Source organism: Euprymna scolopes, chromosome 22 (genome assembly GCF_053919585.1).
Source record: "Euprymna scolopes isolate OS-2025 chromosome 22, ASM5391958v1, whole genome shotgun sequence".
In the NCBI taxonomy this organism is placed as follows: domain Eukaryota; kingdom Metazoa; phylum Mollusca; class Cephalopoda; order Sepiida; family Sepiolidae; genus Euprymna; species Euprymna scolopes.
In genome coordinates, this window is record NC_136503.1 from 80,078,419 (window position 1) to 80,091,329 (window position 12,911).

General features: G+C 36.6%; 1 pseudogene; it reads left to right on the top strand.

Annotated features, from left to right (window-relative positions):
- Positions 1-312: 312 nt before the first annotated feature.
- On the top strand, positions 313-428 carry LOC145244076 (U2 spliceosomal RNA; annotated as a pseudogene).
- The last annotated feature ends 12,483 nt before the right edge of the window (positions 429-12,911 follow it).

Below are 12,911 nucleotides of genomic sequence, written 5' to 3' on the forward strand. Positions count from 1 at the left end.
TTTGCACTCATCCAGCAGAGGTCTGGCTAGTGCTATCTCTCCTCAGTCTTTTCAACCTTCTTGATTATTTGGTATAGTACTCGTTTATGTCGACACTCACAAAAAAAAAAGGGGTGGCGGTATCTTACGATTATATAATTTCAGTTTTCGTTATTATTATTATTATTATTATTATTACGCTTATCGCTCCGTCCGTTATCATGCTGTGCATCCCTAAAAAAGGAAAGTGGAATATTCCAAATAAACCTTGTCGCCTTTAAAAAGGGGGAAAAAATTGCTGTCGCTGTTGAGGCAAAGCTAATAAAAACGATTAGTCTTTCTTGGCCTTTTGGCTAAGATCAAAGTGTAGTATCTGTTCTTCAGTCGCTACATTTCAATTTCTTCTCTCTCAGTGGAAGAGAAATCCTTTACGACAAAGACAAATTTTTCTCCACATTAAAAAACGGCCCTAGTGTCTAAATCTGTCACGTGGGGAGGCATTGTGAATAGGTACTATGTTTAATGTAACAAAATTTTTAATATTAAAAAAGTAACTGGAAAAAGTTATTTCTGATTTAATTACGAAATGACCTGGAAATGTCACTTCTGATTAATTATAAAATGCCCTGGAAAAAGTCCGTTCTTATTTTTTTTTTTTTTTCACTTGCCTCCTCACAAGGGTGGAATTGGACACGAGGTCAGTTACAAATGTAGGGGGAAACCAGCTCCCTAAAAAGGGCACTCTGGTTAATAACAAAAATAAAAATTGTATCAGTAATGAAGGATTTCTCCTCCATTAACCAAGACCAAAAAAGGGGGAATTTAAGTCACTGGAATGCTGAAACTGATACTACACTCAGAAATTCATATTGAAGCAATGGTTGCCTAATCCCTAACCGTGTTAATGTTTTTATGTATTACTTTCGAAAAGCTGCTGAAACAGTTTATGATTTAAACATTACTTTATTTCAAATATATTTTAAGCAGTGGGTTACGGGATATGAAGTCAGTCCTGGAAATTACTCAAACCGTTTACGATTTAAACATTACTTTATTTAATGTATATTTTTAACAGTGGGGTGGGGGATATTAAATCAGTCCCGAAAATGGGTGAAACTGTTTACGCATTACACATTACTTTATTTAATGTATATTTTTAACATTGGAATGAGAAATATGAAGTTGGTTCCGGAAATGGCTGCAACCATTTACGTTTTGGACATTACTTTATTCAATGTATATTTTTAACAGTAGGATGGGAGATAAGAAGTCGGTCCCGGAAATGGCTGAAAAAGTTTACGATTATACATTACTTTATTTCATGTATATTTTCATCAGTGGGGTGGGGATTATAAGGCTGTTCCAGAAATGGCTGAAACAGTTTACTGTTTAGACATTACATTATTTCATGTATATTTTAGCAGTGGGTTTGGGATATAAAGTCGGTCCTGGAAATGGCTGAAACAGTTTACTATTTAGACATTACATTATTTCATGTATATTTTTAGCAGTGGGTTGGGGATATAAAGTCAGTCCCAGAAATGGCTGAAACAGTTTACGATTAAACCATTACTTTATTTAATGTCTATTTTCAACAGTGGGGTGGCGGACATGAAGTGAGTCTTGGGATTGAATGAGATTTGCAAATATATACTATCAGAAAGCGTCGCCCAGTATTAAATGAGATAGGTGGAAAACATATAGTAGCAAAATACCCAGCGTCGCCCGGGATCGAATGAGATAGGTGAATGATATATATTAGCAGAATATGCGGCGTCACCCGGGATTGGATAAGATACGTGAAACATATATACTATGAGAATACCCAGAATTTATTGATTTGTTTACAATGAAATAATCAGCCCAGGCAATATATCAAAGTTATTATTAAAGCAAGGGGGAGCGACATAGTTGGTTAAAGTTATGAAAATTATTGTCGAAATTAGTAACATGTCCAAGAATTATGAAAACTGATGAAATGTGAGTTACTTGATTGGTGTATTTGTAATGATATAATAAGCCCAGACAATATATCAAATATATTATATAAGTAGGAGGGAAAGGCATAATGTGGGTTTTTAATTATAAAAATTATTGTCGAAATTAGTAACATATCCAGGATTATGAACAAAGATTAAATGTGAGTTAATCGATTGTGTGTTTATAATAAAATAATCATTTCAGGAAATATATCAAAGTAATTATGTTAGTAAGAGAGGGCGATAAGGATGGTTTAAATTATGAAAAATAATTGTCAAAATTAGTAACATATCCAAGAATTATGAAAAATGATAATATGTTATTTAATGCATTAATGTGTTTGCAATGAAATAATCAGACCAGACAATATATCAAAGTTATTATTTTAGTAACTGGGGCGATTATGTGATTATAATCGCCCCAGTTACTAATTATTGTCAAAATAAGTAACATATCCAAGAATTACGAAAAATGACGAAATGTGATTTAATTGATTGATGTGTTTATAATAAAATACTCAGCCTAGACAATATATCAAATTATGAAAAATTATTGTCGAAATTAGTAACATATCCAAGAATTACGAAAAAATGATGCAATATTAGTTAATTGATTGGTGTGTTTGTAAAGTAAAGAGGAAAGGGCAAAAATGTGGGTTAAAATTATGAGAAATGATTGTCGAAATAAGTAACATATTCAAGAATTATGAAAAATGATTAAATGTGATTTCTTGCATTAGTGTGTTTGTAATGAAATAATAAGCCCAGACAATATTTCAAAGTTATTATTTTATTAAAGACGGAGCGATAATGTGGGTATAAATTATGAAAAATGATTGTCGAAATTAGTAACATACCCAAGAATTATGAAAGCTGATGAAATGGAGGTAAATTGATTAGTGTGTTAGTAATGAAATAATCAGCCCAGCATACGTATCAAAGTTATTATTTTAGTAAGGTTGGGCGACAACGTTGGTTTAAATTATAAAAAAATATTCTCGAAATTAGTAACAATCCAAGAATTACGAAAAATGATGAAATGTGAGTTGATTGATGCGTGTGTTTGTAATGAAATAATCAGCCTAGACACTATATCAAAGTTATTATTTTAGTAAGGTGTGCGATATAGTGAGTTTAAATGATGAAAAATTATTGTCAAAATTAGTACCATATCCAAGAATTATTAAAAATGATGAAATGTGAGTTAATTGATAGTTGTGTTTGTTTATGAAATAATCAGCCAATACAATATATCAAATTTAATATTTTAGTAAAGGGAGGGGGCGATGATGTGGGTTGAAATTATGAAAAATTATTGTCAAACATAGTAACATATTCAATAATTATGAAAAATTATGAAATGTGAGTTAATTGACTGGTGTGTTTGTAATAAAATAATCAGCCCAGGAAATATATCAAACTTATTATTTTAGTAAGGGGGCGATACAGTTTTAATAAAAAAACTAGAATAATATGATTGTGCTTTGATTCATGCTGAACAGAACGCTCACAGCATGCCCAGCAACAATATATTACATCTGAAAAATGCTGCTGTGGAATTTCTACAGGTCCCGTTAGTTATTATTATTATTATTATTATTATTATTATTATTATTATTATCTCACAAGGAGTTTTCTCTCCTTGAAAACAGCCTGTGGTGTTCCCTGGAAGCTGAGTGGCAACAAGTCTCCCCAGATTTCCAGTATTCTCCACCTCTTTTATAAATTTGCATTATCACAACAGCTGCTTGCCATTGATTTCTCATTAGCAGCGGCTATTGGTCTTCACTGGAATTTGAGTGGCAATAAGTCTTCCCAAGGTCCCAGTTCTCTTTGCATTTATACAGCTGAGGTCTGGTTAGTGTTCACTCCTTGGTCTTTCTTTCCTCCTTGACTCTACTTGGCTGTTTGGTCTCACTTTTTTTTCTTCTTTTCTTGAGGGGAGGGGGGGCTCAGTGATGTGGTAATGGGAGGGGATAGAGAACTTATAGATATGCGGCTTAAATGTTCTTGGTTCCATGTGGCGTTTCATGTTTTTGCCTTTGCAACAGTTTGTCTGGTCCGCGCTTGTTGCTCATGTATCAGTCTCCACATTCAAAGGTTTTCCTTAATATTTCAGCTGTTTTCATTATTGTTGTTCATTGTATTTTCCAGTCATTCCTTTGATTCCAATTTCTCCCATTCTTTTTTCTAAGTTTTTCGGGATTGTTCCTAGTGCTCCTACTATTATAGGTATTATTTTGATTTTCTTCATCTTCCATATCTCTTTTAGCTCTCTGGCTAGCTCTGTGTATTTGCTCCATTTCTCCTTTTCTTTGATATTCACCCAGTGGTCGGCTTATTATTATTATTATTATTATTATTATTATTATTACTATTATTATTATTATTATTTATTTTATTCATTATTATTACTATTACTGTTATCAACATTATTATTACTGAAGTATAATGCATGTGTGGGATGGGGTAGACTTAAACGTCATAATCTTCTTAATCTTATATTAGGGTTTTTAATGAGTTACTTAAGGAGTCTTACCACTATCAATGTCTTCCCCAATGGGTCGTGATCGTCCAATGTAAATAGTAGACAACCTACTTTTGATTCGGCCGACCTGATTCTCGACATCTCAGGCGGGGGACTTGTTTAACAGAAAGGCTTCACAAACTCACGACGGTGATATGTTCTTATGATCTTTATTTCGCTCCCAGGAATTCAAGATATGTTATAGGCAGCCTATGGCGAATTCGACTCTCTTCCTGGCTGTGGGGCTTCTCTCTCCATTCTTTGAGACCCCTTGGAGTCTCTCCAACAGGGAAGACTCGTTCTTACCCATCTACCCTCTCTAGCGTCTAGGTTCAGCTCTCTAATTCCCAGCCAAAATGGAACTGACATGACATTGTCACACGGTGATCTATCTACCGATTTCCTGTGCAGGCCAATGATCTTTCTGACCCTGCAATTGCATCAGCCATGTTTCTGCATTGTTCGTGGGAATCGACTCAATGCTAGCTAGATAGACATACCAATAATCAACAATAGATAGCTAGACAGACAGATTTATATTTAATTACATAAGCTACATTAAACAATAGATAGTTCCATGGTTTTACCCAGCTATCCCATAACATTACTATTATTATCATTATATTATATTGTTATTATTATTATCATTCGTGATAGTAGTAGTAGTAGTAGTAGTAGTAGTAGTAGTAGTAGTAGTAGTATCATTCTAACACGCTCACCTCTAAAAGACTGCTGTCGATATGTGGGGACTTGGAGAGGAAAAAGAAGAAGCGGTAGCCATGGTTGGTTTTATTGAGAAAAAGGCGAGACTAACTGTGAGAATTTCCACGGCTTCAGAGGGATAAAAGACCAAACTCGGACGGATAGGCGGTTGTGCTTTTGCTCAAAACAGAAAACCGGTGATAGAAAAGAAAAATTCCTTTTAAAAGAGAATTCCGGGGTGTGAGGATGAAGAACCCAACAGTTTTCAAGCTATTTCGGCTTACAAATAGCAGGCAAAGCATCAGATATTCATCTGATTCCCAAATTTCATGGTGTCTCACCTAATCACACAGTATCCGGATGGTTTGAACAGGCAGAGCTGATGTGTGAAATGTGTAGGGTTGACAATGTTGAGCGTGTTCTACCACTCACGCTGTCTGATAACTGGAGATGAACCCATGACTAGAGGGCGGATTTGAAGAAAGTTAAATGAGCCCTCAGATCAATGGCTCAATTGTGTTTTCATGTCAGAACTTCCCAGTTCCATTCCATTAGGTAACAGTTATGCGGGTCCAACAGAATGGAACAGATGACCCTGGAACAGATTCTTGTGAGTGTCCGTGCTCTCATGATGGAGAAGGCAGAAGTGAAGGAACCTGTTACAGCAGCTGTCGGGAAAATTCTTCATTGTGTGCTTGTGAACCAACCTTCAACCTCCAACCAGCAGAATAAAATCGCAGCGCGATGCCATAAGTGTGGCGGTCCCAATCACTTTGCCAAAGACTGCCGCCAGCCCAGGGGGAGGGGAGCTTCCAGAGATACACTGTTATCAATGCAAGAAGCAAGGACATGTGGCACCAAGGTGTTTGGGAAATGAGGCAACACCACTCTCTCCCCATATAAACTTGAAGAAGTGCTCCCCATGATAAAAATAAAGATCGATGGGCTAAATCGGATATCATTGGTGGATTCTGGCTACTCATCTTCTGCTGTAAGTGGGTCGTTATGTCAACCCAAAGTATGGAAGAATACTGCAGTTCTGACAGCAGGACGGAAATGCCTGTTAAGCCATAGTGTTGGCAATATAACATTAATATTAGCCAACAGGAATTCCCTGAAGACTGACGTACTGGTGGTGAAGAACAAATCATTGGGGTTTGACCTCCTTCTGGGGATTGACATCATCAAGAAATTTGGTAGTAAGCATATTGATAAGGGAGGCAAGGTATATTTGGTGGAATGGCTTTTGCTCTGGGTGCACAATAGAGCTGGAAGAGCCTGACTTTCGTGTGGAGTTCAACCAACGCACCAGAATCTGAACCGTATTGTGGAAGCGGCCCAATAATCAGCTGCCACAAAAATTTTGCAACAGAGTACCAAAGTATAACATCCCTGCAAAAGCCAGTAGAGACCGAGCTACAAGCCTGGATTAATAATGGATGGTTGGTTCCATACACAGAGAAAGAATTGGGGCCCCCTAAGAGCCTGATCCCACTAAAAGCAGTCATTCAGCAGAACCAACAAAAGGTGAGGCTGGTGCTTGACTATCAGGAATTAAATAAGCATGTGGACCCATTTACAGCCCACGCAGACATATGCACTGAAGAATTAAGAGAATGGCGGTGAACGGGAGACATATCTTCGCAAGGTATACCTTCAAGTAAATGTGCATAAATCACTGTTGCCCTATCAAAATGTACTAATCAAGGGACAGAGGTATGCCTGACCTGCATGGGGTTTGGACTCAACGTGGCACTGTTTATCATGCAAACAATTATTGATGCTATCCTGATTAAGGACAAGTGCATTCAATGGGCAACATCCACTTATATTGAGGCAGTATACTGGTGCGAAGTTACACTAAAGGATGACTTATCCTCTGTTGCAGCACTTTCCAGCATAGTCTCTCAGTACCATATATGGCTTAAAGGAATTGACAAAACAGCAGCACCAATAGACAATCAACAGCAAACTGTCTACAAAACGGGTTATCATGTATGAGTAAAGGCTCCACACAAACGATGTACTATAAAGTATGGAGTGGGACGTGTGTATGGGAGTACCAGTATGCAGAATATATCAGTTGATGGAATGCCACACCATGTGAGAGACCTGCAACCCATATTGGGACCGGGCCTGCCTATGGCCTGCTTTGGCACTCCTTCAGAGAGTGGAAGTGAGAGATTATTTGTAACCCTTCGATGAGACTCTGGGTGAACAGACACCCAGTGTGGATGAAGACGATGGCTCAACCGATGACTTTTCTGGGTGAAGACACAGTAAGTGTTGGTTCTATTCCTAATGAAGATATGATAATTGTGCTGCTGCGAAGAAACACATGGTGCAAAAAAACAACCACCGACTGTTCAATTTGTGATCATAGGATCAAGGGGGAGTGTAGTAGTAATTCTTCTAACGCACTCACCTCTAAAAAACAGAAGGTCTGCTCTGTCAGCTGTCGATACTCAGGCACTGGGAAAGAAGAAGAAGAAGAAGAAGAAGAAGAAGAAGAAGAAGAAGAAGAAGAAGAAGAAGTGGTAAATGTGATTGGTTTTGTTGGGAAAAAGGTGAGACTAACCACGAGAATTCCCAATACTACAAGAGGGATAAAAGACCAAACTTGAACAAATAGGAGGCTGTGCCTTTGCTCAAAACAGAAAACCGGTGACAGAAAAGAAAAGTTCTTTTCAAAAGAGAGTTCCGGGGTGTGAAACTGAAGGACCCAGCAGTTTTCAAGTAGTAGTAGGAGTAGTAGGAGTAGGATAAGGATTATTGTTTGTATTATTAATATTAGTAGTGGTAGCAATAATTGTAGTATCAGTATTATGATTATTATTATTAGTAGTAGTAGCAGTAGTAGTATCTTTATGATAGATGTTATTATTATTATTATTATTATTATTATTATTATTATTATTATTATTCTACTTTTAATTATTATCCAATTTAATTCATATTATTCCCAAATCATAAAAACACAAACACACACTTCCTGTTCATTCGTTGTCAGCATATTGTTGTCATTTCGAACACATCTCTTCAACAATATCCATATTTGTCATCGGTTTAACTCCGCTGAATATTTCATTCTTCTGGTTATCTCTTCTTGTATATTTGGAAACTTAACTTGTCCAGTCTCCATCTTGGCCTTGTTGATTGCTCTTCTGGCTGTTTTCTTTATCACCAAATATCTCAGATTATTATGAATCTTGGAACACAGCTGTTAGGCTTAAGGGTGGATAATATGGGTTATATTTAGTTTGATTTAGTTTTATGCAAAGAATATCAAAGAAGAGGTGAAAGAAAACCCTTTGGTAAAATTCATATATCTCTAATTTATTGTGAAATTGTAAGAATAATTATTAGTCATCAATTAATACTTCTCAAATTTCAGTTTCTTATGAGTATTTTTAATGAGTTTTTGGAGTAACAATATAGGCACAACCAACTACATTAAAATTAGATCCATAGTCATTTGACATCAATTAAGGGGAGGTAATGGTGGTGTAATGGTTAACAACACGGACTGACGACCTGCGTGTTCCAAATTCTGGCTAGAAATATATCGGGGAAACCAATGCCAGTAATAGAATCTTTGGATTCATACAATATGATGATGAATTAAGTAAGACTTATTTCTTCTTCTTCTTGAGACCACTTAAGTTTAAGCCTTAAATTGCTGACATTTCCTGAAATCAAAACAATCTTTATTCACAAAGCCTTTTCTCCATTCACTCAATGGTTTCCACTTTTCTTTGATACACTTCTCAGCTTCCTTGTTCTACTACCATGTCATCCTATATCTTGGAGACCCTTACAAGTTTGGTCTGTTACCGTCAACTTTTTCACTGTTCCTCCTGGAGTTGATCCGGTAAACAAACACTCATTCACTTGGTCTTCAAACTCCTACTTCATACCCACATTTTAGAGATAAACTTTTTCTTTATCTCATTAATTAATCTATAAATATAAAAGCGAAAATGTATGTATGTGTGTTCGCTTTTTCTGTATGTCTACAAAAGGTTTTTTTCAGAGAAGGGGTCGGTCGCTTCACAACTTTTTAAAACTTTTTATATCACATATAAATCGTAATATCTCACAGTTAACAACGAAGCTCGCCTGTCTATTTAATTTGCTCGATTTCGGGAAGATAAATATTCAACATTTGTCGCTCACCGCATGTGGGTTAGTCTTTTTCCTATAACATCTTGGGAAAATAAAAATAAAAAAAGCGTTCCACAGTAAATGAATACTATCCCGCAGTCAAACTTGACCTCATTAACTCATTAAAACGGGCACCTGCCAAATCCAAGTAATTAAATAAATTCAAACGTGTTTCCGTTAGCATCTCGCGGTGGGGCAATCGTTAACGTCACACTTTTTTTTTTTTCACACTTTAATTTACAACTTTGCCTCAAGGGTTCAGGTTCGATCTTCATACTTACTTTTTATTTTAACCCCTCCACCTCCGGAGTTTCCACACACACCTCCAAACAGCGGGCAACGCCGGGTACCCCTCACTAGTCTCTAATACAAATCTCACCTGTATGTATGTATGTATGTATGTAACCCAGTACTACCTGCCTCATGGTCGGGTCACCGGCGACTAAACTGGTTCCCCCACCAGACTTGTTTGGTGAGGAGGGTGGCTAGTCTCCCTGAAGGATTAAAAACAAGACTTTCCAAAGGACGAATGAACCCTTTTTCGGGGTCAATGGCCAACTAGCACCGTGTATATTTGTGTGTATGCATGTGTATATTGGGGTGGAGAGGGCTCTGGTAAGCCGTGGTGAAGGCAACCTTTCTAGGAGAAGCAAATCACTGATTTAAAAAACCATAAAGCGGGAGACCAGTACCCGCATTAAGCTGGTCTGCAGTTTAACTTGTTGCTGGCTATCTTGCTCTTGCTTGTTGCTGGATCTCAACATTTTGAACCAAGAGAGAGACTTAGCTGTCGTACAAAGCTAAGACTCTGTAACATCATCTGTGTATAGATACTCCCTCAGGCATTTGTCTATAAAAATGGTCCTGTGGCGATGGAAAAGTTGTGACGCATGGAGGCTTGAAATGCTGGAAGTATGTAATAATTGATCTCAATGACCATCTTCAGTATCATGCCTGCTTGAGCGTGTGAATTCACTAGTAAGACTTAAAAAAAAAAAAAGTCATTTTTGGGCTCATAGACATTAAGTGTCTGAGGGAGTGGCACTCGTCTGACAAGACGTTGCAATCATCATCATGTATGTATGCCTAAAACTTTCGACAGAGGCGACGAATTTTCACAAGATTGGTATCGTTTCGAAACTCAACCCTTTGGATGACAAATATCGAAAAATTGGCTAAAAACATTAATTTCTTCACACTCAACTGGGCACTTTTCCACACGAAGGGTCGCTTTTTTCACCGATATTTTCAAAAGTCATCCCCTCTTTTCGATTGACTAGCCTTAATTTAAACCGTTGTCACTTCTGGTTTGGTGATGGACGCAACACCAAAGAGGTCACTTTTTTCTTTTTTTCACATTCTTTTCCTCCTTCGCGGTGCAGGTTCGAGCCTGCCTGCTTACTACCACATTTTTTTTTTTTTTTTTTGTTCAACACACTTCCAAACACCCTGGCATCGCCAGGCAACGGCGGGCACCCAGGCTAGATTTAAATTTAAAAAAAATGATAATGTATAAGTCACTTAAAGACGAGAAACACAGACGAACACACGAAAAGTGATGATATAATTTTACTAGTATAGAAGTTAGAATTACTTGTTATTTTAACTTTTGCTTGTAGAAACCTGCTAGAAATGTATATCCTGTGGTTAAGGTTAAGTTGTATCCTGTGGTTGATCATTTAAAATCATAACTCACTTAGCCACAAATTTCTCATTTCTGGCCGGCCTTCAATGTAGTCAGCTTGCTTAAATATCAATTCAAGAGCGAACAGAAAATTGCCGCTCACCTACTTGGCACTGATTGTTATGCTAACACACACACACACACACACACACACACACACACACACACACACACACACACACACACACACACACACACACACAAACACACACACACACACATCTCTATATATATAAAAGCCAAACGTCTGTGTGTATGTATGTATGTTTGTTTGTAACGCTAAAACTTTTGAAAGACGGAACCAAACTTGACAAATTTGGTATCATATCGAAGCCCCATCACCCGGATGACAAATATCGAAATTTCACGTCAAACGGACCACTAGAAGTTGGTCAACTGATCAGTTATCTTCGAGGGGGGGGGGCCCAAAAAACCTGTCATTATCTATATATATAAAAGACAAATGTTTGTTTGTAACGCTAAAACTTGAGATGAAAGATTCCTCTCCCCTAAGAATAAAACATATGTTCAATATCTGCTTTTGTTTTTTCATTGTTTATACGGTCCCGAGCAACGCCGGGTAGCCCTGCTAGTATATATATATAAGATCAAAGAAGTATTTAAGGTGTCTTTAAGTGGAGACTTTTCCATATAATAAAAAAGCTTGAGATCGAAGTTGAGCTTAGATACAAGAGGAATTCCCCTTCAGAATAATGTATAATGCAATAGATCTACTGGTATGGAAATCCACTGATTATTGGTTTTACAAAATATTATTGCCTGTAATATTTTATAAAGACAATCCCAACTAAATGAAAATTGCTCAATATACCAGATAGAGCAAATAAATCATAATTTAGTAATTTAAATTTTATGAAGTGAAAAATACAGTAGAGATACTTATTGAAATGTATTCTTTGTCTTCTTGCATCTAATAAAAATTCTAGATTTGAAATTTAACCATTTCACCTCCTAAAATTTAAATTACTAAATTCTGATATACTAGCATTTCAGCCCGGCGTTGCCCGGGTGTTTAAAGGTGTATGCTGAGAGAAAAAAAAGTTAATTTTTTTTTAACTTTGACCCCTATTATGACCCCTTAACATTTATTGTTTTGGGTTCAAATCGAGTTATTAAGTTAGATCCATGCCCAAGGAACCTATATCTAAAATTTCAAGTGTTTAGACCGAAAATTGTCGGAGGAGTTTGGTAGAGTTCTCAAAGGTAAATTCGTTGAACTTTGACCCCTTAATCGCCAAATTTCTGTCCGAAACTGATCACATCGATTTTCCCAAATCTCAGTACTCTGTATATCAAATTTCGAGTCTGTAGACTAAAAATCGACAGAGTTATTGCATAGGGAAATGTACACACACAGACACACAGATACACAGATACACAGACAGACAGACACTTTCACTTTTATAGATAGATAGATAGATAGATAGATAGATAGATAGATAGATAGATAGATAGATAGATAAATATTTATACACTCGTGAGCAAAAAAAAATGGACCAAACAAATTTTATACATTTTATTGCACTAAAAGCTATACTGAACAAAGAATAAATGAACAAGGAAACTTAAACGAGACTAATAACACAGAACAAGACATTTACTTTAATAAATGCTTAGGATAGAATCGTATTCCCTTCTAATTTCCTTAAAAGATCAATTCTTTTAGACATGCTCTCAACCAAAGTGGAACACTGTGAAGAGGAGATGCTATTCCATTCGCTTTGCACAGCTTCCCACAGTTTGTCATTGTTCTCAAAAGTTCTTCTGGCCAATGCTCGAGATATTATGAACCAAATATTTTCAATTAGGTTTAAATCGGGGCTTTGACCTGGCCAAAACATCACATCAATTGAGT